Source organism: Rousettus aegyptiacus, unplaced genomic scaffold (assembly GCF_014176215.1).
Source record: "Rousettus aegyptiacus isolate mRouAeg1 unplaced genomic scaffold, mRouAeg1.p scaffold_m13_p_3, whole genome shotgun sequence".
Classification (NCBI taxonomy): Eukaryota; Metazoa; Chordata; class Mammalia; order Chiroptera; family Pteropodidae; genus Rousettus; species Rousettus aegyptiacus.
Genome location: NW_023416306.1, coordinates 136,707,754 through 136,731,322, shown reverse-complemented (window position 1 = coordinate 136,731,322; position 23,569 = coordinate 136,707,754). Strand labels below are relative to the sequence as shown.

Genomic DNA, 23,569 nt, shown 5'->3' with positions numbered 1-23,569 from the left:
GGTAGGGAATAGAGGCAGAGACTCCAGACCTGAGTCCCTAGCAGACTGGTTAGGAGCTCAGTCTTTGGAGCAGAATAGACTTGGGTTCAAATCCTGTCTTGGCCACTTGCATAACTCTTCTGAACTTCATTTTATTCTTCTATAAAATGATAATACCTACTTCCTAGGGATGTAAAAATTAAGTAAAATTATGAATATCTAGAGATTAGCATGCTACACACTCACAACCCAAACACTACGGCATTAAGTAATTAGGAACAATCCCTAAGAGGCTCCAGAGAGAGAGCTGTTTAGATAAATGTCTATGTTAAATGTTAAGACGGGCAAAAAGTGAAGTTATGAGTGCTCTCAAAATATGAAACAGTTGATCAGGGATTGGTTCTAAATTTTGGGAAAAGCTGACATTTGGTGCACAAGTTCAGGTAATACACAGCTTTCCTATCTTGGAAAAGTACTTAGTTCTCAGGATTATTGTGGGTCAAATGTGAGAAAAAGGATTTGATCTCCTTGGGCAGAATGAGAAAGGTTTTTTTAATTGTGAAGTTTTTACAAAACAAAAAAAAAAGGGAATAAGAGAGATCTATGGTTACACATCTCCTACAGACTTTTTGGAATCCTAAGAGAGTAAAAAGTAGCAATTTACCACCCTAGCTCAGCAGAAGTGACTCACTGGGCTGTCCTTTACAGGCTAAAATCCCGAAGTTTCTCTTTGAAAAGAGATCTTGTACTCCACAGTTGTCACCCTGGCCAATATCCCTCCCTGTTGTTCCATTCACACTCTGCCCACCTCCAACACCTGCAAGCCCTACTCAATCCAGAAGGTTTCCCAATGCTCATATGCCAGTGAAATTATAAGACTCTGAATTTGTCGCCTTGAATTATGACTTGGAAATGTCAGCAAGAATGGAAAATACAGGACAGAGCCAAAAGGAGCGCAGTCCCAGGACATTTTAAAGCTGACACAGTCCATCTGCTTGGTCTTTCATTGTGGTCCTCTATTTCTAAATTCCACTATCTTATTTTTCTTTGTGCATCAAAATTTTCCTTCTTTTTCCACTCTATTTTTCAAAGTAGGACTGTCACAATTAAGTACTTTTTCAAGAACTAATACAATCCCATGACTGAGTTTCCTGCATTTATCTCTGAGCAAGTCCAATGAAATGTATAGTGAACTGACCCCACCCCACCACAAGGTGGGCAGAAAGACTGGACTGGGAGGAATTATGTCCTATCCTGACCTATTAGCCCCATTAAATCAATTCCTTCCTGTGAATCTTCTCCCTCAAGAGCTTGGGGTGGGATGGGGGAAATAGGGGTCACAAATTAACAGGAAAAGGTTAAGTGCTGTTCTGACTTACCACATCACAGCCAGTGATGACTCAGTGACAAAGTTCTGCTCCCTCCTAGAAACAACTGAGACTAAGACAGTAAACAGAAAGAAACGCTGACAGAGACCCACAAGGTCTACTGCAATTTGGTAAAGCACCAAGCAAGCAGTATGTCTTATGGAAAAGGAGAGTAGATGTGACCACTTGGCACTGAGAATAGCCAAGCCACAGCACTGCTAATGACAGTCACCACTCTGGAAAAACACTCCGAGGGCAGCTGCAGAGGCAGAAGCTGGCTCACTTAGGAAAATGTACGTCATGGCTGAGGAGAGAGGAGGCTGGCTGCTCTCAGGAAGTAGTTGTATTATCTGCTGGACATCCATAACCAAGACCTTGACCAGAAAGCAGAGATTCCAGGAATTATGGGCAAGCACTTGAAGAGACAAGGTTCAAAGGTTATGAAGATTTTAGACGCAATTCTTGGAGATTTTTGTAAATTAATGAGCATCTAACATGTACCTTTTCGTGTAGGATAATAGTCCTGCAAGCCTAGTTATTCCCACTTTTTAGAAGAAACTGAAATCAAGAGACCCCTACATTACTCAAAGCAACTAATTTTTCCTCCAGGTAGCAAGCATCTAGGAAATAAACAATCCACAAATAATTACTGGTATGCTAAGCACTCAGAGCTATTCTACTGCCAAGGCCTCAAGTTGAAAGAGTCTTCTTCTTGACCTAAATCTCCTTTACTTCTCACCCTACAGCTCTCTCATTCCTGCTGAATCTGTCTTCACCACCTTTGGGCCTCCGTTCTCTACATCCTTCTCTTGTGTCCTCATTCATCGGTGTCCTTCTGGCTTCATTTGCCCCTACCCAGCCTGGACTCCATAAAAAGTTGTTTAAACAGGGCTTTTTCAGAACCGTACACTTGCTCACTTCCAAGACAATTCCTGAGGCTGGACTGTCAATCATCGGATCTGGAATATCCTTACCTTTTCTTCCTCCTATTCTATAGTTGTCAAGTAATATTGGACAAATTATCAAAGTATCCCACATGTCCATTTTCTCTAAACCTTGACTGGGTTCTCACTCCTTACTGACAATCCTTTTGTTAACTTTTTCTGTTGTCATACATGATTTCTGTATTTTTAATAGCAAAAAAAAATTAACCATAAAAATTCCCAGGGCCAGATGATTTTTATTAATGAGTATTATTAAAGCTTCAGTGAACATAAAACCCTAATCTTATTCAAGCTATATTGGAAAATAAAACAAAAGAGATATTTCTCAGTCTCCCTTTAGGTATTATTACAACTTTGATACTAAAACCATATAAAGCCAGTTTAATCTACCATATGATCCAGCAATCTCTCTACTGGGTATTTAAAGCCAGTTTAATCTACCATATGATCCAGCAATCTCTCTACTGGGTATTTATCCCAAAGACTTGAAAATCCATATCTGAAATGATATTTGCACACCGATGTTCATAGCAGCATTATTCAAAGTGGCCAAGACATGGAAGCAAACAAAGTGCCCTACAATAGATAATTCAATAAAAAGCTGTGGTACATATATACAATGGAATATTACTTTGCCATAAAAAGAGATGAAATACTGCTATTTGCAACGACATGGATGGACCTTGAAATAATCATGCTAAACAAAATAAGCCAGACAGAAAAAGTTGAAAACCACATGATATCACTTATATGTGGGATATAAACCTAAAAACAACAAACAAAACAACAAACAAACAGAGACACATGGACAATAGACTAGTGGTTACCAGGGGGTAGTGGGGAGAGGGAGTAGAAAGGGTAAAGGGTCAAATATATGGTGACAAAGAAATTTAACTATGGGTGGTGAACATACTATGCAAACAGTATGCAAAAAATATATGACTTACTGCTGAAAAATAAAATAATTTTTAAGAAGAAAAAAGAAAAAAAAGAAAAAAAGAATAGCAAGGAAGAAGAATAGCAGTTGGTATACACTGAATATTCACAAAGCACTGGGGATGATTCTAAGAGTTTTACTTGGATTACTTCATTTACTGTCTTAAAATAATAACAACAAACTATATGGTAGATGTTATTCCCTTTGGGGATGAGGTAGCATAGAGAGTTTATGTAATGTGCCAAGGTTAGGAGTCAGGAAATGATAGAACAAGGATTCGAACCTAGAACAGTCTCACTTCAGAACCTGTGCTATATTCCCTCCCATTTCTGTATCTGTGATCACACATGCAAATACTAAAAAATGAACGCCAAATAAGCATGGATGCAAAAAATAAATATTAGCACATATAATTAAGCAATTTATTTTTAAAAAGCATTTAATAAAATTTGAAACCCATCCATGATTTTAATAAGAAAAACTTTGAAAACTAGAAGAGGGAACTTCCTTAATTTGATAAAGGGCATTTATTAAAGGCATACATACTATAGTGAGATTTTATTTTCTCATTCAGTTCAGAAATACAAATTCCTTCATTACCATTACTATTCAACATAATACTGGAGGTCATATCAAGTAAAATAAGTCAATAAAAAACTAAATGCATAAAGATTGGAAAGAAAAAACAAACTTCTGATTTTCAGACTATATTATTATACACATAAAAAATCCAATAAATAGACCACATTAGAATTGAAAAAGACGCTTCAGAAAAATTTCTAGATAAAATATCAATATAAAAAAGTTTGTTGATCTCCTATTCCATTCACAATAGTAACAAAAATACATTCACTCAATAGAAATTTATTGAGTATCTTCTATGGACCAGACACTGAGTTATGCACTAGAATAACATGTACAAGACTTTCATGGGTAAAACTATTGAACTTTCTGAAGATATGAAAGATGATCAGATAAATGGAAAGATATATCATATGATAGGAGGACTCAATATCTTACAGAGGATATCTGTCCAAATTAATCTATAAATTTGGTAAAAGTACAACCAAAACCAAAAACAATTTTGACTGGAATTTGACAATATGATTCTAAAATGAATATGAAAAAACAAAGGAACAAGAATATCTAAAACAGTTTTACAGAAGAACAAAGCATAGGCATTCGTCCTATATCGAAATTTATTATAAAGTTATACTATTACAAGAGTGAGTTCTTGGCACTAAGGTTCACTTTGAGGTGGGGGTGGGTTGACTCACCTGGGACATAGTTTATAGGCGCTGCACAGTCTAATGGTACTGATAACACATCTACCTTCAGGTTGGTTTTGCCAAATCATAAAATTGAATGATCTGCTACCCTGCATGAAGAACTCCTGTGTAAAATAGAAAATGCAATCACTTCTCTGTCTGGACAATGTAAATAGCTTCTTGGCAATAGTCTGTAAAACTAAATATCAAATAAAAGAGTCTGTCAGAATCCCATGCAGAAAAGGCAGGAAACAAAATAGAAGTTGAAATTTGCCTTGATTGGGCAGGGAGAGAGACACATGAGAAAGGAAGGGCAATCGTGGTGACCTTGAAAGGCCTTTGTTGACAGGAAGTGGTATGCTTCAGAAAACCAGGATGAGCCATTTGCCACAAAGCAATTCAGGGTTAGAAGGCAGTGGCATTAATTAAACTCCAAGGAAGGCAGAATCGGTTCTTTCATTTTTGCCACCCCCACTCTCTTCTCTCCAAGTATCTGAAAGGGATCCCATTGGGTTGATCCTTTCCCTGGGGCTGAGAAAGAACAGTCAGCAAGCCAGATTAGGGCAAGAATTCAGTTTATTTCTAGCATGAATATTAAATGAGATTTATGACAGATGGAGTACTTGTAAATTCTTTCCATTAGTAGATCAATTCATAACAGCAAAGAAAGGGCTACCCCACCAAACACAAAGGGATGTCTGTAGTCCTTTCTCTTGGAGAAGGCTAATTCTCATCCAGTTCTAAATATCTGTCTCTCTTGCTCAATCCTCAGTCCTTTTTCTCTCTCCCTTCTTCCCTCCCTCTCTCTAACACACACACACACACACACACACACAATCACACCACACCACACACCCTATACTCTTCATCCAAGTAAACCAAACTGCCCACAGCTATGAACCCACAGTTCCCACTGATTCCAGCAGGAATTGTAGGCATGGTATTGGGAGCCAGAATGTGACCCATAATCTATTAATTAGTCATACACCATAGCAATGGAATTTGAAGTTAACCGAAAGGGTTCTGTACTCCAACCATCTGCTCAGCGACTTCAGTTTATTCACGTGACAAGAATAGCCAGAGCTCTCATAAGGCTAGTTGTTTGTACACAAGGCCCCCACTTCTAACCCAGACCTCTATCTTTTTGCACTGCCACATAAAAAAATCCTTGGTCACTCACCCCTCTCCCTTGTGTCTTCACTATATGACTGTTCTGCTGTTAGGCTTTTGAGATCAGAGGACCCCCAGCAGCCTTCTCCAACCCACTTGCAAAAGACAACTCAGTTGTGGACATGGTTCGGCTCTCCTACAAGGCTCAGGACCAAACAACGTAGGAAGCTGACACACAGAGCAGGCAGCCTCCTTTCTGATTAACAGTTCTCACTTCAGAAATATAAAGGCTAATAAAAGTAATGTGAGAGCCAGGGAGAGCTATGATGAAGGGAATGAATAAAAAATATTCACCAAGGTCATAATGACACAATCCATCCCCTATCCTGACTTGAGTTGCTTCTCTCATCAGCAAAGCTCCATCAAGTCCAATATGCCAGCTTTAGTCTGCTCAGATATAAGGGTTTCAGAGGATGACTGAGCAATACTGACATTTGATGAGTCATTCATCTCTGCATTCATACATTCAAATTTTATTGAGTGCCATAAACCAGGTTCTGTGCTAGGCCTTGAACAATCCAGGAAGGAAAATAAACAGATAGCTTCAATACAGCGTGATTGGTGGCTAGACTAGATTTGTGTTTGTGGTGCCAGGGTAGAGTATAGAGAAAACCTTCCAGGAGAGTGGCATTTAAGTTGGGTCTTAAAAGACAAGTGTGTAGTGTACACTGGTGATATATAGTTTCCCTGAGTCCTTGGTGTGTTTCTCTTAATCAAAAACATTCCCGAAACATTTTAGCCTCACCGTAAAGGTGAGTCTTCAATCATTTTTGAAGCATTTCACTTCACTAGAATGAAACAATGGTTCCCATAAAAGGTACTCCATTTCTCTGAAATTAACAAATTGTCCTGAATGTTTAATTACTTAAACATTTTTAATCACAAAAGTAATACATGTTTTCTGCAGGTACTTTGGAAAATATAGAGAAGGATACGGGAAAAATAAAAAACAGTAGGAATCTAGCCATCAGAAAAAATACTATAACTATTTTGGTATTTTATTTTCTATGAATAGATTCTTGTTTTGGTTTGTTTTGCACAAAACTGGGATCACATATTGTACACATAATTTTGTAACTTTCTTTCCCTTAACATTCTATTCTAAGCAATTGCCACATCCTTAAATACTCTTTGAAAATAGTACTTTCAGTCGCTAAAAAATAGTCCATTGTATGGATGGTCCACAATTATTTCAACTATTTCTCTGCTGGTGGAAATCTATGTCACATCCATTCTTTTGCTCTCTATGCTGCAATAAACAAAAATATATCTGTGTATCTATGATTACTTCCTTAAAATAAATTTTTAAAAGTATGATAACTGGGACAAAGGTCATATTTTTAGAATTCTTGCTACATACCACTGAATTTCTCTCCAGAATACAAACATAATACCTACTATACTTAATCAATATATTAATGAATAAATAAACAAATGATTTTTAAGTTTCTCCATAATACTCCTGCTAGAAATTGCCATACTTGCCCCTTGGAAACTAGATAACCTTTGTGCGAATAAAAAAAACTTTTAGAGTTGAGGAAACTAGTAAACTAATAAAATTTTAATTACTTCTGAGAAAGAATTATTTCTAGGGTTGACAGAAAATTGCTTGGCCAAAATAATGTCACAGAATAATAATTACTATCACAGGAAAATATGTACTATGTATCAAAGCCAGTCTCCAAAGTCATAAATATAGTATGATCCCATTTTTGTGGAATATGTATCTTTGTGTATACACATGTAATAAAAAATATATGTATATTATATTACATACATTATAAAACTAAACACCAGTGATTCTCTCCATGTGTTGGATTATGGGTGACTCTTCTTTTTTGGTGTGTGTGTGTGTCCTAAATCTTGCACGTTGAACATGTATTACTTCTTTAATTAAGGGAAAACAAATGTTTTTAAATGTTGAGTTACCATAGAACTAAACGAAATGTTTTCTACATCTAGAAATCTTAGAGACAGTAAACAAAATGATAAACAGGCGGTTCCTGTTCTTCCTCTAAGGGTGTATCAGGCTGCCATAACAAAATATCATAGACCAAGTGGCTTAAACAACAGAAATTAATTTGCTCACTTCTGGAGGCTGAGGTCTGAGATCAGCTTGGTCTAGTTCTAGTGACGACTCTCTCCCCATACACTCACATAGCCTTTCTTTGGTACCTGCTCCTGGAGAGAGAGAGCAAGCTCTCTGGTATTTATTCTTATCAGAGCACTAATCCCATCACTGGTGCCCAACTCCTGTGGCCTCATCTAACCCTAATTACCTCCTAAAGGTCCTATCTCCTAATATTACCTCTTTGGAAGTTAAAGTTTCAACATATGAATTTTGGAGGTACACAAGCATTCAATCTGAAACAGAGGGAATCCTCCACAGATTAATATCAAGATAGGTTCAAGTTCACATTTTCCTAAAATAAAATATTTTGAAGAGTTATCTTGCTAGATGAAATGATAAAGAGGTAGGGGCGGGGAGACATGAACAGGATATAGTCCTGGCCATCAAAGGGACACCTTCCTGTGGAGGAAGACAGAAAATTAGTACAAATCAGTGCAACAGAATTCTAACAAAAATATATGCTGGCACATATTTGAGTGGAGAGGGGTAACTCTACATCTTTAGACAACCAGGAAATGTTTCTAAAAAGAAGTAAAATTTAAGCTGAAGTTTGAAAGAAAAAAGAAGTAGAACTAGTCAAGCATGTGGAAGGCCATGCCAGGCAGAGGGAACAGCTTGTATCAAGGTATGGAGGTGCTGGAAAGCATTGCTGCACATACGTAAAGGGATGAGATGTGAGGAGGAGTTGGAGGAAGGACTTCATTCTCTAACATGGCACCTAAATTCTGAACCTCAACAGAGACTGAATGAGCTGAATTGCCATGCTCAAAAGTTTACACTTTATCTCAACGGCCATGCAGAGCACAGAATTTCAAACAGAGAGGTACAAGAAATGACTAATTATTTAGAAATAACCTTCCAGCAACAAAGTAAAAGAGAATGGCTTAGATAAAGGTTTGGAGAATGAAGAGGGAGAGCCAGTATAGATGTTCTCCTAATAATGCAGAAGAGAAATGATGAGATCCTGAACTAAGCCACACATACTAACTAGGAAAATAAAGTAGGTATGTATTGTCAAAAGGCCAATTTGGTTATAGAAAATTTCTATAGTGAAGCTACAAACTGCGTATTGATGTACTTAACTGATAAAATATGTCCTGATTTGTCTGAAACAGTTCCAGATTTAGTTAGTTGTCCTGATACAATTATTAAAAGCATCTCTTTTGTTTTTAAAAGTGTCCCAATTTAGATGATTAATTATAGGGCACCCTATAGATACTTCCCTCTTCTACCTCCCTGAATTTCTACCCTGAAGGCCCTACATTGGATATTATTTTTTGGTGGATTCCTTTTTCTTCCTCCAAGACAAATTCACCTTCTTGCCACATTCTAGGCCACACTATTGGTTACCAGAGAAGAAAGCTGATTTCTATAAGATTATTTGTCTTCCAGTTATCTGAATCTCCCTGCTTCTTACCATGGAAATGTTATGGAGGAGACACTTCTGTTCCAGATCTCAAACTTCTTTCCAAAGCAGCTGCTCCCTTTCAAATTCCTCATTCCTTCTTTAGCACTGGTTGAGTGCCCTGGTCTTAAAAATCCCCGCCGCTTCACCAATTACACTGCCCTTCACTGCATCACCCTGAGCCCATTATCCTTTAAACTAAAATGTTCGATTCCAACTTTGCCTTACATTACCTGGTCACTTACTTGGCCAAAGTCTCAAATTCTATTACAGATACCTCACCTTCTTCTTCACCTTGGTCAATCTTTACTGGACAGCATTAGTCTGTCGCATACCCTCCACCCCTTCATGCAAGACTAACCAAAATGTAAAGAGTAGTTTGTTATGTGGTTGGACTACCTACAATTTTTATTCCCCTTTTTACTTCTCCACTTCTTTGTATATTCCAAAGTTTCTACAATGAATATTTTACAATGCAAGAAATTTATTTTAAATTAAACAATTCTATCCATTGCCTTCATAAATTTCAACCAGTCTTTCACCTTCCAAGACCTAATTAAGCTACTTGTCTTACAACCCATAATTTCTCACTTACAATCAGCTTTGGCTAGGATAAAGTATTAGCCATTGTGCTAAGCTCTCTCTCTCTCTCTTGAGTTTTCTGATAAACTGGAGAACAGCTAGCAATTTAAACATAATGGCAACAGAACCCTATTTCTAACATTACGTATTTTTGGCTTCACACAAAAGTTTTAAAACTTCTTAAAAGTTTAAAAGAATGAGTGGAGAAAGGGCAAATATCAAAGAGATAAGAGTAGGTTACAATGGAATGTTTATAGCTATCTGGAGATCAAAACTCCTAAAACATCAATTGTCAGGACAGCAGAATTCAAAGACCAAGTAAGGTGAATGAGATGGAGGTCTGAATTAGGAAGAAGTAGCAAATACATTAGACACAAGATTACTTAAGCAACAAGACAATCAACCAGTAGGACTATTTCAAGTATGTATATTAAATCATCTTTGTGTAAATTGATCGCAGTTGTAATAATTTAATGTCCTAAGATAAATATATCTAACAATCGAAACCAGAGCTTTTCAGTTTGTGTTCTGAGGCTACTGCGTAGAGAGAAGAGGAAGCATACAAAGGTAAACGGGTAAGACTCCTGATTCCCACTCATATCTGCCAGTCTTTGCTACTTTAGGAGATAAAATATGTTTGAAAGCCACTGATGTCAATAAATGTGTGCACATGTGCACGTGTGCACCAAGGGGTATGCATAACCTAACTTTTCATATGTCCTAAACCTAAGTAAATATACATTACCTCGGCACATTCATCAGCAATGTATGCTTTTGTCCTTGTTCACAGGAAGCAGAAACATTTCATTAGGTTTTAATACGCCTTTTTAGTACTCTATGTTCACGCTTCTAATCCATATACGAACTCAAAGGGAACTTAATGAGCACACCACAAAAAAATTAGTTTAAGATTCCCTCACTGAAAAATAAGTTCTTTGAAGACAGGGGTCCCCTCCCTCTCACTGCATAGTATAGATCACAAATAAGATCTTCAATAAATATTTGCTGGTTAAAAAGTGATGACAGAATAGATTTTTAAACTACATAGCCAAAGAAATCCTTTTGTAAATTCAAAAGCACTTTGTCTGAAAAGAAATATACCCAGGGTTAAAGTTATAAATCACAAACATATAGTGAGAATGCTAATTATCAGGATAATGAGTTTGCTATAAAGGTATCCAGTGGTAATAAAATCGATATACCATGATCCCAGTTTACAACACAATTACTCCAGGGTGTGGTAAAAAAAAAAAAAAAAAAAACGCACAGCAGAGTCCTGGGCTTTATGTTACGGAATCACACCAGCTCATTACCTTTCAAATAATTTTGGTGAAAAGTTTCTCTCCCCAGTGCTGCATTTTCTCTTTATGTTAAAACAGACATATGGACACACACACACACACACACACACACACACACGCACATATACAGACACACACACATACACGCACACCCTCTGAACCAAAGAGGCATAGTTAAGCAAAGTTTATTGTCTCTATAATTCCTTTGTATATGATAAAAACAGGTGAGATGAGAGTTATCTTTGTATATAGTATATGAGAAGTAAAAAAAAAAAAAAAAAAAAAAAAAAAAAAAGGGAAGCATCATGGTTGTTTTGACTGCCTCAGACATTGGTCCTAATTTCTCACTTGAAATTTTAGAGTACAAGAGAAAACACCACCTGCAGTGATTATGTGGGTTCAATGAAAAGGTCAGATGGAATGTGAACTTGGTTTGAGTGCCTGAGAATTACATATGGGAAGACAGACAAAACTCACACAGGAAATAAAAAATGTGCTGGTGCTGGCTATTTATTTCAGGCATCTGACTGATGATGTGAGAAAAAAGTTATAAACCAAACAATAACTTGATGATATATAACTGTAAATTATGCCTATCAATATTTTATAAAGCAGGTGGAGTAAAGGAAAAACAGCTAGGTTGCCCTTGGATAATTTTGCTTTGATACCAGTTTGAATAAAACAAGAACCCTTGATGGATTTATAACGTGGCAATGCAATTCAGGCATGGGATGGATTAAAGGTGACAAGACAGGTGGCATGTAGGTCATGTGCAGTGAGTGTCATACTGACAGTGCAGCCTATAGAAAAACACAGAAGATGTGGAATGCAATTGGGCAGGAACGTGGAGATAACTGAGCTCAGTGATGCCCTGAGTACTTGTGGAAAATTTTTGACAAGCATTATAAATCCAATCCGTAACCTTCAGTTTTCCATAATAATTTCGTAATTTAAAACATTATTCTTTGAGAAGTACAGTCGCAATAAATCTGAGACCACATTATATCCAGTTCAGCTAGATATACTGGCACAGCATGAGCAGCTGTGGATTGTGGACAGGTGGCTAATGACGGTTCTCCATGGAAGATGCGGGAGGACCTGTCGCAGGAGCCAACACCATATTCCGCTCTGCAGCTTCTTGCTTATCAGTTGGTACTGCTGAGTTACTTCATCCACATCATCCTCACCACACTGAGTTTTCAGACCCAACACTCACAAGACTCTCTCATACTCTTTCATCTCTACAGATTATTTCTGAATCCTCTTTCTCAATTTCTCACACTTATAGTTACCTCTCTCGTGGGTAGGTTTCCATTCCATGATCAATGTCATCTTCATGCTAACCATAGGAAATGGTGAGGAGATATTCACCTCCCTTCAACATGAACAGAATGAGAAATGGATGTGAATCCAGGAAAAAAAAAAGAGTACTAACAAAGGAGGAAATCACTTGAAGGAGGAAAAAAAAATCACCTTTACCTTGTTAGACAACTTCAGATGTAAACCTGGAAAAGAGCAGCCACATTTCCATGAGTATTTAAACATGGCTGGAATATTGCAAAATAAAATAAAACTAATTATCATTGACGAACACACATGCTATTTTCCTTTAGTGGACCCTCTTCTGACCTGTAAAATGGATTTCCAATATTTACCATTAGGTTGATCTATGACAAAGTTCAGAAGGATTCTGGATCAAAAGTGCAGTCCACTGAAAATACTGAGTCCTGACTTTCTTTACAAACCAAGGTCAAAGGCTGTGCAAGGTAAGCACAGAATTCTATGCTCAGTTTGATATTTCAGAAAGCTATTTGTGAGAACCTAACAGATTGGTGAGACTGTTAGGGAGTTGCAGATTCTAGTAACAAAGGCATCTCTTCTCCATAAGGCCTTCTGGGCATACATTACTGTTCTACATTGCATGACTTGTACTATGTTCCCAGCTAGAGTTTCAGAGATTCAATAATCACAGTACACACGGTGCTGCAACCAGAAGGCTAATCTCAAGTAGTTGTGTATGCCTCTCTGGTATATATGTTGATTTAAGGAGCAGAATGTGCAAGATGGTACCCACCATTATTGGTTTTATTCATCACGAATGACGAGATGTTTTCTTGGCCCTGTAGTAAGTCTATTATCAACAACTACAGCGAACAGTGAACAGCACAGATGTAAGAACAGAGAGTGATTTCTGTTTGAGAGGCAAAGAGAAGAGTCAGGTGGATATCCAAGGAAAATTCTCAGAAGGCATGATGCCAAACCCAAGTAGGAGGGAGCATGTGGTAGAGTGGGTTTGAATGAACAGCTGGTTTCCCACTACTCTTCTCTCAGTCAGAACTTTTTAAATTGCCACTTCCCTTAAGCCACATCAAGAGTCTTTCCATGATTCTCTCACCTCCTTGGATTTCTATTCTTGGGACTGGGTATAAAGCCAGAAACTTTAAGGGACTCCTCTTCCCCATAAATTACAAACTAGACAAAAATAGAGCCTATTCACCAGTTACTCTTCTGTTCTCCATGGGCTCTATTTACGTGGTTTTATCAAATGAGTTGTGGGGGGAAAAGCTTAGGAAAGTTGACCAACCTCAGTAACTATCTCTTCTTATTTTATTGATGTTAAACAGTTAGAATGGGCACATCATTAAGAAGAATACCAGGAGAAAACTATAATCCTCTTCCTCCTAATACACAAATATTGAACCCCAAAGAATAATAAACCTGCAAGGCTGCAGTTTGATTTCATATATTTATTTCAAAAGTGATTAAAAGAAAAGAACAAAGTTTCTACAAGGATGTGTTGAAAACAAACAGCTCTTTCATTGTGCATAATCCAAGTGAAATTTCATTATGATGAAACTAACTTCTTGTACTGCTGTTTACCTTCTTAATGCTTTATCTAAGAATAACATCAAGTCAATCGAGAAATTATCCATTAAAAGTGCAGCTCATTGTTTTTAAAATGCTTTTTTATATAATGAATGGCATTGGACTTGCAGGGAAATGTTCACTTGATTACATGATACAATTGTAGGGCATGAATCTAGCAGCAATAATGAAATCTTACACAAATGTAGAACAACTGCTTAAGGAGCATGCAAAGTCCTTCATGATTAAATTAAGCAGGGATTGGAAAAGTGTTTTGCCTGAAATTGTTCTGAAAAATTCAACATTATCTATCTTAGAAATCATAGAATCTCTAAATTGGAAGAGACCTTAGATTATATTAAGGGAAATCCTCTTTGGTAGGGTGACTATGTCATAGATGTTTGCCTGGGATTTTTCTGATTTTAGCACTGAAAGTTCCAAGTCTTAGAAAACTCCTCAGTCTTGGGCAGACTGGGATAGTTGATCACTCAACTCTTTGTATTCATAAGTTCCCTTGATGACACAACCTGCAAGAGAACTAACTTTTACAGGGTCTGTTCCTGATCAGTCAAAATCAGTGTCCCTAAAGACTATCCTATTCTGTCTTCTGTAGTAAAATAAAGTTAATTTCCTATTCTTCCTGGTAGCTCTCTGATTATTTGAAGATTGCCTGTCCCCATTCTATACTTTCTCAATCCAGTCTCTATTCTCTAGGTTAAATTGACCCAGTTCCTTCATCTGCTCCTTGAGTAAGCTTGTTCCATTGGTAATCCCATGACTTTTCTGGGCAAGCTCATCTGTCAACCTCCCTCAAATGGTAACATTCCAAACTGAGCTCAAGCTTCCACACTCTGCCTGAGCCCTTCCCCTCTCCTGGGCATCATGCTTTCGTGTGGATAAACTGACATTCCATTAGCTCATTTTACCACCACATCCCACTATTGAATAACAGTTCAATTTATGTCAACAGAAAGCCCCAGAGATTTTTCACACATTGCCCAAATCTCTGCCATCCTGTAGTTACACAAGTGATCATTAGACCCAAATATCGCACATGGCCTCTTAGAGTGATCTCATTATTCCAGCCCCAAATTCCAGCTTTATATCATAATTCTATCACTGAAATCATTCGCTTCCCTCCTACGTTCATGTAGTCTGCAATATTTTCTGTGCATCAACATCTGCAGTCATTCAAATCACTGGCAGAAATGTTTATTAGGTCAGGGTGTAAAACCAGATCATTACTTAGTATATAGCTACTTGCTGCGTAAAGGCAGGTATTCATTTGGATCCTTTATTTCGAAATGTTCTCTAGAGCGTTCCCTATTTCCAGATTTTAGAAGGGAAGTTGAAACTAGGAGAGTGCAAACACACTGTTAGCAATACTTTTTTCATTTTCGACCAGCAGCTGCCTTCTCCTTTACCTTCAGCCCACATATATCCTTTCAGGTATTTCCAAACTTCAGTCAAGCAAATATGATAGAGTTCCCACCATAAGCCTGAAACTGAGCAGGGCTCTGCAGGCACCAAGTACAAATCATTAGTACAGTACATCCAGTGTCCCTGACTCTCCCCTTTCCAGGTACACAGCAGGGTTTCACTCGCCCACTCCTTTTGAAGTCAAGCATTGCCGTCAGGCATTGTCATTTCTTTAGTCAATGACACAAATGTGGAATGATATGCATTACTTCCTGGCAGAAGCTTTAAAAGCCAGCTGTGTGGTTTGTCATGTTTCCTCCCACACTGTTGTTTTCATCAGGAAACTGGGTGTCAGGGTGAAGCCTTTCATTAGCCTGGGTCCCTGGCAGAACACATGATCAGAATCCTCTTACTGCTCACATTAGACAGGCAGCTAAAGTAGGAAATACAGCCTCTGAGATTTTGGACATTTTGTTACAACTATATGACTTAGCCTGCCCTGATTGTTAATCTGACAATGATGAAGTAGAAAAATATACCAACTTCTATTTAGAAGAAGCTTATAGTATAGTTGAAGAGATAAATCACATCCACAAAATAAAAGTAGGGACTAAATTAGCATTTAGTAGAAAGAGAAACCGGAAAAACAGAGATAATTAGCAAATAAGATATGGTACTAAAAGTGAGTCACTAAGACAATGCATTAAAAGAGAATTTAAAAAGGGGAGCTCAACATGGGCTTACAAATCTCAGAACATTTTATTTCCATTAAGCAAAAAAAAAAAAACACCTTATAATTATATAATTTATTGAAAAGTATTACAGCAAATGGTTCAATAAATATGTTGACTCTTCTCTTTTAAAACTGAAATAAAGGCGAAGCTTAAATTATGGGCCATTTTATGTACAATTAATTTTAACCTTTTGATAACACAGCACTAATAAGGAACCCATTTTTTAAAAAAACAGATGTATTATAGGTCTCTCTCCTTCAGAAATGGGCAGGTTTGGCACATTATTAAAGACAGAGAGTCATTCTTTATAGGAGTTTTACAGGAACCTTGATAAGTTGGGCAATACAAATAAAATGGAGCTGATCATAGATCCCACTTAAAATATGATTTATTTTATTTCACAGAAAGGTTCTTTGAACCTTTAAGTATAAAGGTAAGTACTGGCCTGAATACTCAAGACCCAACATCATCTTGGCTGATCTAGCAAATATGTGGCCTTTTCCCTTTTTAGAATATATTCAGCCTCTCCCTTCCATCCTTTTATAAGGATAGAATAATTTCGATACTAACTGGAACAGTCATTCACTCATTCAACAGAGATTTACCGAGCACCTACCCTCTGCCCAGGACAAAGCCAGATGTTGGCTGTTCGTCAGAGGAATGGTCAGGGGTCCATCCTTAGGAAGCCTGCAGTCTGGAAGGGGAACAGGTAGAGAGTGGGAAGAGTGGGAAAGACTTTCTAAGTAGAAGAAACACCATGTGTTCCCTACCTTGAAGCCAGAAAGGGCTTTAAGTATTCGAAGAAATCAAAATCCACCATTTGTCAATCAAACATGGCAAATGAAAAGGAAAATAGCTTGAGATGAGGTTAGGGTTGGGTAATGGGCAGACCACAAGGGCTATGTAGGTCCTGTTAGGGATTTTTGTTTGTTGTTGTTGTTGTTTTGTCCCAAATGTCCTCAGAGTTTTGAATACGGGGTGCAACGTGACACAATTTCCATTTTAAGAAAGTCGTTCTGGCTACTGTGTGAAGAATGGATTGATCGGATTAGAGATGGGGATTAAGAGAGGCTGTTGCAATAACCCAGGGAAGGGGTAACAGTGAAGGAGGCTGGAGGGAAGCCGGAGTGGTGGCAGCAGTCATTAGAAACCTTTTTGGAAGTAAGTGCTTCAGGAACAGGTAATGGGCTGAATGTGGGAGGTGAAGAATGCATCTGGTAAATTCTCAGGTTCTGGCGTAAGCAACTTCCCCATTCTGCGTGTGGGGAAGTGAGGAGGAAGACCTGAGCTAAGCGGAGGAGGAGCTCCTCCGCTGAGATGCGCAAGGAGGGTCCTGCGTGGCTGCTGGGTGCATTGGCCTGGAGCTCGGCAAGGCAGAGCTGGTGCGAGATACAAATGTGCAGGTCATGTGCTTAGCACTAGTGTTAAGCTGTGGGAGACGTTCAGGGGTATGATGGCTGCAGTCTCGCACAATGGACGACAAGTGTGGGGTACAGAAGAAGGGTGGGAATGTGCGTTTGAAAACGTGAGTGAGATCAACAAGAATTCTTGGCAGCGAAGAGGAAGTCTGGTCATAAGTCTGATTTGAGGAAACAATTAATCCTCAACGTCCCCTGATACAATCCCAGACCTCTGGGAGAATATGGGAAAAGTTTATACCTGTTCCTGACATGCCCCACCCCACCCCCAATTGTAGTTCAAAAAAGCGGCATCTCCTGTGCCTGTCCCACCTCACAAGTTAGCTTCAATTTCAACTTTTACTGAAGTTTCATCTTCTCGCTCAATGATTATTCTTCAAAAAAGAATGACATTTTTATCACTTCACAGATTTTACTATCCAAGCAATCTTGAAAAGAAGAATGCTTCCCAAATACCAAACCGTGACAAAGTGCTCACCAGTGGATAGCAAAATGAGAAAACTGGAACTATGGAAAATACATATGTCAACATAAGGTGACTGTCGTTTCCTAGGAAAGATGCTCCTTTATTCTGAAATAATGTCAGCCCTGCCCTTTTAGTATTAAATTGTGCCTCCTCTTAGGAAATAACGGCGATAGGAGATACTTTTTAAAGTCCTAATTTAACAAAATAAAAAAAGCAGTAGTCCTATGTATGACTCTAGTTTTTATTTTAATTGTACCAAACTGTGAAATCCCAAACCAGGAAAGAATAAGAACAAAGCATCATTGAGAAGCCAAAGGCCAGCAATCAGTTAGGCACACTCTCTAACTAACTCACTCCCAGACACAGTCCCCAAAGTGCCTAGGATTCACATGTGTGCCTCAGAAGACATTGCTAAATGCCATGGACACGTGGAGTTGTTTCCAGACAGTCAAAACCACAAATGTTAGGGTACACTATGTTGGCAAAGCTGAGTCATTGTGCAAAAGGCAAAGAAATTCCTGAATTCTAAGAACTGTAAACAAAGCCCTATGTAGCTGGTTTCTCTCTTGCGCCCCTCACCACACTGGGCTCTTGATTGAATCACATCAACTACAAAAAGTCTGTGCTGGCAATTGGACATATTTGAATATGATCTGAGTGTGACTTGCTATTAAGGAGTTATTGTTCATTTTGTTAGGTATATTAACATCATTGTGTTAATAAAATACTCTTATTTTTTAGAAACCCATACTGAAGTATCTGAGGTGAAATTTATGACATTTGCGGTTGTTTCAAAATACTTTAGCAAAAATAAAATAGATAAACCAAATACGAAAAGCTGTTGAACATTTTTAAATTTAGATGATAATGATGGCCCATCTCTTTACTATTGTGTATACTTGAAATTTTTCACACAAAAAAATTGCAAGAAAGGAAGGGAGAGAAGGAGGAGAGGAAGGGAGGAAAGCTACTCTCCAACACTCTTATTATCAGTTCATAATGACTTTAAATGGAAGGAAGTGTTAAATTAATCGAACATGGAAGCCATTAGACTGAGGCGGCTCTAATACTTGGTGGCCTACTATACAAACCAAAATCTAGGCCTGTACATGTCTCCAGGTTATGAAATGAAACTAACAGACAACTAATCACAAACAGCCAACTGGGCTTTAAGCTATGGCTAATCAATAATTTGCTTACTTTGCTTCTGCCTTTTCTCTATAAAAGTCTCTCTCCCGAGCTCCTGCCAACAGAGTGCTCCTAACCATTTCATTTGGGGCTGCCTGATTGGAATCATTTTTGCACAAATAAATTCTTAAAAATTTTAATATATCTCAGTTTATCTTTTAACAAAAGTAAGGTAGATTAAGAGAAAGGAGAATTTCCAGCAATATTTGTGAACACCTACTTTGGGTTTGTCTCCATGCTATGTGCACACAATGGATTCCCATTATATGTCAGGTAGCTTTTATTACCACCATATTATAGAGAAGGAAAACTAGACTCAGGTTAAATCTATATGTATGCATAGAAAAAAAAAAAGAAAACAAACTAGGCAATTGGAGCTATTTCGGCTGCTAATGAAGTTCACCTCTGAGTGCATTAAAAAACAAAACAATAATGCTAATACTTAATGGGCTGTCTTTCAATCCCCAGTGACACCACCTGTGAACTCTGCCAGGACTAGGGCGTCCCCTTCCTCCAGGCCCTTCCCAAGCCGCTGCTGGCAACACAGCAGCTCCCAGTGCCCTGACCCAGGCCTGATACTGGAAGACAAACTCTCAGGCACTTGTCACTCAACACACTACTGACCCCAACAGGAAGAGACATACCTTGCCTCCCCGACAGGAAGTGACACTACTACCTCAGCCAGAGGAAGAAAAGATTCCTCTCCGCCCAGTAACAGCTCAGCCAATGAGAAGTCACTACACCTCAAACTTTCTGTTTCCTCCAATGGACACTTTGTTTACAACAGTCCGTCCAAGTCCATAACAGAGTTCCTCTCCTTCGTTTCTGTGGGCTTGCCTGTTCACAGAATTGTCATTCTTTGTTGTTCCTGAATAAACCTATTTTGTTGGAGAAATGTCTGGCTGTCTATTTGTCAAAAGTCAACAGACATATAAAAGGGAAGACAGAACTTTCCACACATTCAGAAAAGGGCAGAATGAAAACCATAAACCGACCCAGGTGGAACTAACACTTGACCCAGAGCGATGCTAAACCAAAGGCTCTACAGAGAGCACAGTGGATTCCTCTGCTCTTCCCAACACACCTTCTATGCTGCATGTCCAGGACCTCCTCTCTTAAACAACGCTTTCTTCAGATTTCATTCCTACTCCAAAACAGTCAATGGCAACTGTGCCTCGGCACAGCATGATGGTTGAGGACAGGCTCAGAACTAAATCACAAAGAGTCAAATTCTGGCCACTTAGTTGCTAGGTGACCTGGTACTAGTTCTTAACCACTCTGTGTCTCAGTTTCCACCTCTTCCTCTCTAAAAATGAGGATAATCCAAGGACTGTCGATGATGAAATGAGCTGAACAAGTAAAATACGTAGAACATACCGACACATAATACTTAAAAATGTTAGAATTATTACAATAACCCATTTTGTGTGGTTTCACCCCAGGCAACTTACTTTAATATTGATCCCCAAATGCAAGCGTATCCTCGTGGCTCCTTTAATCCTTGCCTTGGCTTTATGCTTTTAAATATTCTCTCTCCATTGTCTCTACTCTAACTTCTCCCCCAGATCTGACTGTTGCAGTCTCCCAAATCTCCTGTTAATTTCCACTACCAGAAAATTGTTAGAAAATGAGTAAGTCATGTTCTCATCAGAAGACAGGCAGCACGTCAAAAAGGCAACCAAAGGTCCGGACTATTCATGAGCTGTGGGGAGGGTTAAGGGAAACACTGAGGACTATAAGACACCCAGGGATTAGCAACAGGGAAAGTATCCCCCAGACTTGAGGAGACAAGGGGAGGGAGCCAAACCAGTGAGAGGCATAGAAGAGGCCACCCAAGTTGTAACCTTAGGGAATCAGCTACTGTCAAACCACAGGGAAAGTAGTTGAAAAAATATTCCAACCTCTATCTCTTCCACACACCAGTCTCCTGAAGCTGATTCCCATTGGCCATACCCAACTGGAGATCAGAGCCTAAGCAGAGGCCAGTTTCCAGGAGCTGCAGAAAAGGACGGAGAATGGAAATGGAGGGGCAAATGAAGACTAATAAAGACCAAGCTCATTACCTCTCAATTGGGAGCTGTCTTCTATTAGTCTTTCTTTTCTCTCACATGTGGGCCTCTGCAAGAGTCAGCATGATTAAATAGAAAGATCACAGACCTCAAAATCAGAGACCTGGGTTAGAATCTAAACCTTATCAGCTGTATGACCTTAGGAAAGTAATTTGACCTCATGAATGCTCTCTGGTTCTTCTTTTGTAAGATGAGGGTAATCACACTGGCTTCACAGGGTTGTTGAGAGAATTAAATTAGAAAAGTTCTTTCCTCTTCCTTAATCCCTTTCTAACTACTTATGCTACCCTTAAGACTGAGGCTCTAGCTCTTATACTTCTTCTACATCTAGAAATGCTGGGGGGAAAAAAAGTAGAAATGTGCACATTTATTGATGGAAAAATTTTTCTGCAAATTCAAAGTCATTCTAGGCAACTTAAGGAAATCGCATGATCTTTGCCTTAAGCTGGCTTTTCTGCTGAGAAAGGCGGAAAGGTATCTAGGGACTCATACACCTTTAAAACCTTGCAAATCAAAGTATGGTCCAGCAATACCACTATCACGTGGGAGCCTGTTAGAAATGCAGACTCTCAGGCTACATCACAGTATTCTGAATTTTAACAAGACCTCCAGGTGATCTGTATGCACATTAGTTTGAGAATCCCTGCTTCTGAACAACAAGGAACCCCACAGACCACCCATTCTGGTTAAACCACCACATTTATAACTGAGGAAACTGATGTACAAATGACAAATTATCCAAGGATATCAGGCCAAATGCTGCTTCTTGACTAATCGTATAGGTATTTCCAACCCACTGATCCCTTGCTGCTTTCCACCTCACAAGGTGAAACAACAAAATAAATATTTTCCCAGTTTCCCTTGCAGCTATGAGTAAGTAGCTACACTACAGTTCTGACCAGTGGCATCTGCTGGGTTTCCCGGGAATCTCTTTTCTTGGGAGTAAACCAGACATGAATGCATCATCCTTCCCTGCCCGAGTAGCCACGGAGTCTGGAGTTGGGATAGGCATCTTGTGACAATAAAGCCACAAGCATGAGGATAAAAGGGCCACATGCTAAGGGATGTGGAAGGGAAAGACCCAGGGAATCTGGTCCTGGAAGACATCATCCAGCTGGTAGCTGAATCAAGCCAGTGACTTCCTACCTCTAGTCTTCTTGTTATGGAAAAAATAAACAATCAATCTCTCTTTGTGTAAGATGCCACTTGTTGAGTTTTCTGTTACTTGCCGTCAAATCTGTTCCACGTAACATCACACAGATAGCAAATGGCTAAGCTACCATTAGGACTCAGGGCCCCCGACTCCCAGACCAGAGATGTTTTTTATGCCTATTTCATTCATTAAGTCAGAGAAATCTCCTTCTTGACTAAATTTTAATAAACACATAAGGAATCATGAAGGAGAAGTGCTGATGTGAGGATCCACCTGTGTGTGGGAGGAGACATATAAACTCTTGTAAAGTTGACATTAAGATCTTCAGGACAGATAATTAGGTTCAATCTAGAAATTCTGTGTATGTGTGTTGGCCTAACTTTTAAAAAATGAGACAATAAAAAGGACAGAGTGAAGAACAGACAGATCTTCATTTCATCAAAGAATTTCCACTACCTTTGGTATACCATGTGGTACTTGATTTACAAAACTAAATAACTGCTAGGTACAACTGCTGTTCAATGACGCCACCACCAAATGTCATTTTGATTCATCAATGTCTACAGATTCCATTAATATGGGTGTATTAAGTTATAAAAAAATGCATGTTTGTCTAACCACAAGTTGCTGTTCCCAAACTTACTTTTAAAAAAATCAGCAAAATAAATGGACTAGCATTCATTAAGTCAAAGAAATCAAGAGTAAATGAAAGTGATGGCACATTCAGAAACAAGAAAAACTTCTAGAAGCAGGAGAACCCACTGGAGGAAACACCCAGAAAAGATTCTAAAGCAGCATGGCCGTCAGGGCCAGAGTCTGTGTAACAGGGCAGACTTGCCTCCTCCCCTTATACAGAAAGGCTTTTAGAGCTAAGGAGGGTCCCCTCTGGGCTCCTGCCAAAACCAGTCTATCATTTTTTTCAAGTCAATAAAATCAGTTATCAGACACTATGCACTCATAATCATTTTGTTATTGTAAAGCTACTTTTTGCAAAGCAACTTTTCACTCCAAAAGTAGAGAGAAAAGACACTGTAAGCCCCTGTAGGATCTTACTCTGCTGCTCTCTGACTGCACTCTGGCTCTCCCTCATGCTCCCTCACCCTCGGTTGCCCTGGTGAGGACCCCAAACACTGCTCATTCCGTACTCATTCTTACCTTGTGTTTCTGATCTCA

The 23,569-nt window shown here is 38.7% G+C and overlaps 1 long non-coding RNA gene across 1 annotated transcript in view; it reads right to left on the bottom strand.

Annotated features, from left to right (window-relative positions):
- The window catches only part of LOC107521614, a 157,250-nt gene extending 145,919 nt beyond the window's left edge, over window positions 1-11,331 (bottom strand). Inside the window, exon 1 of the long non-coding RNA XR_004950119.1 lies at window positions 4,505-11,331. This is a non-coding gene — a long non-coding RNA (uncharacterized LOC107521614). The remainder of the gene's footprint in view (window positions 1-4,504) is intronic.
- Window positions 11,332-23,569: the final 12,238 nt, after the last annotated feature.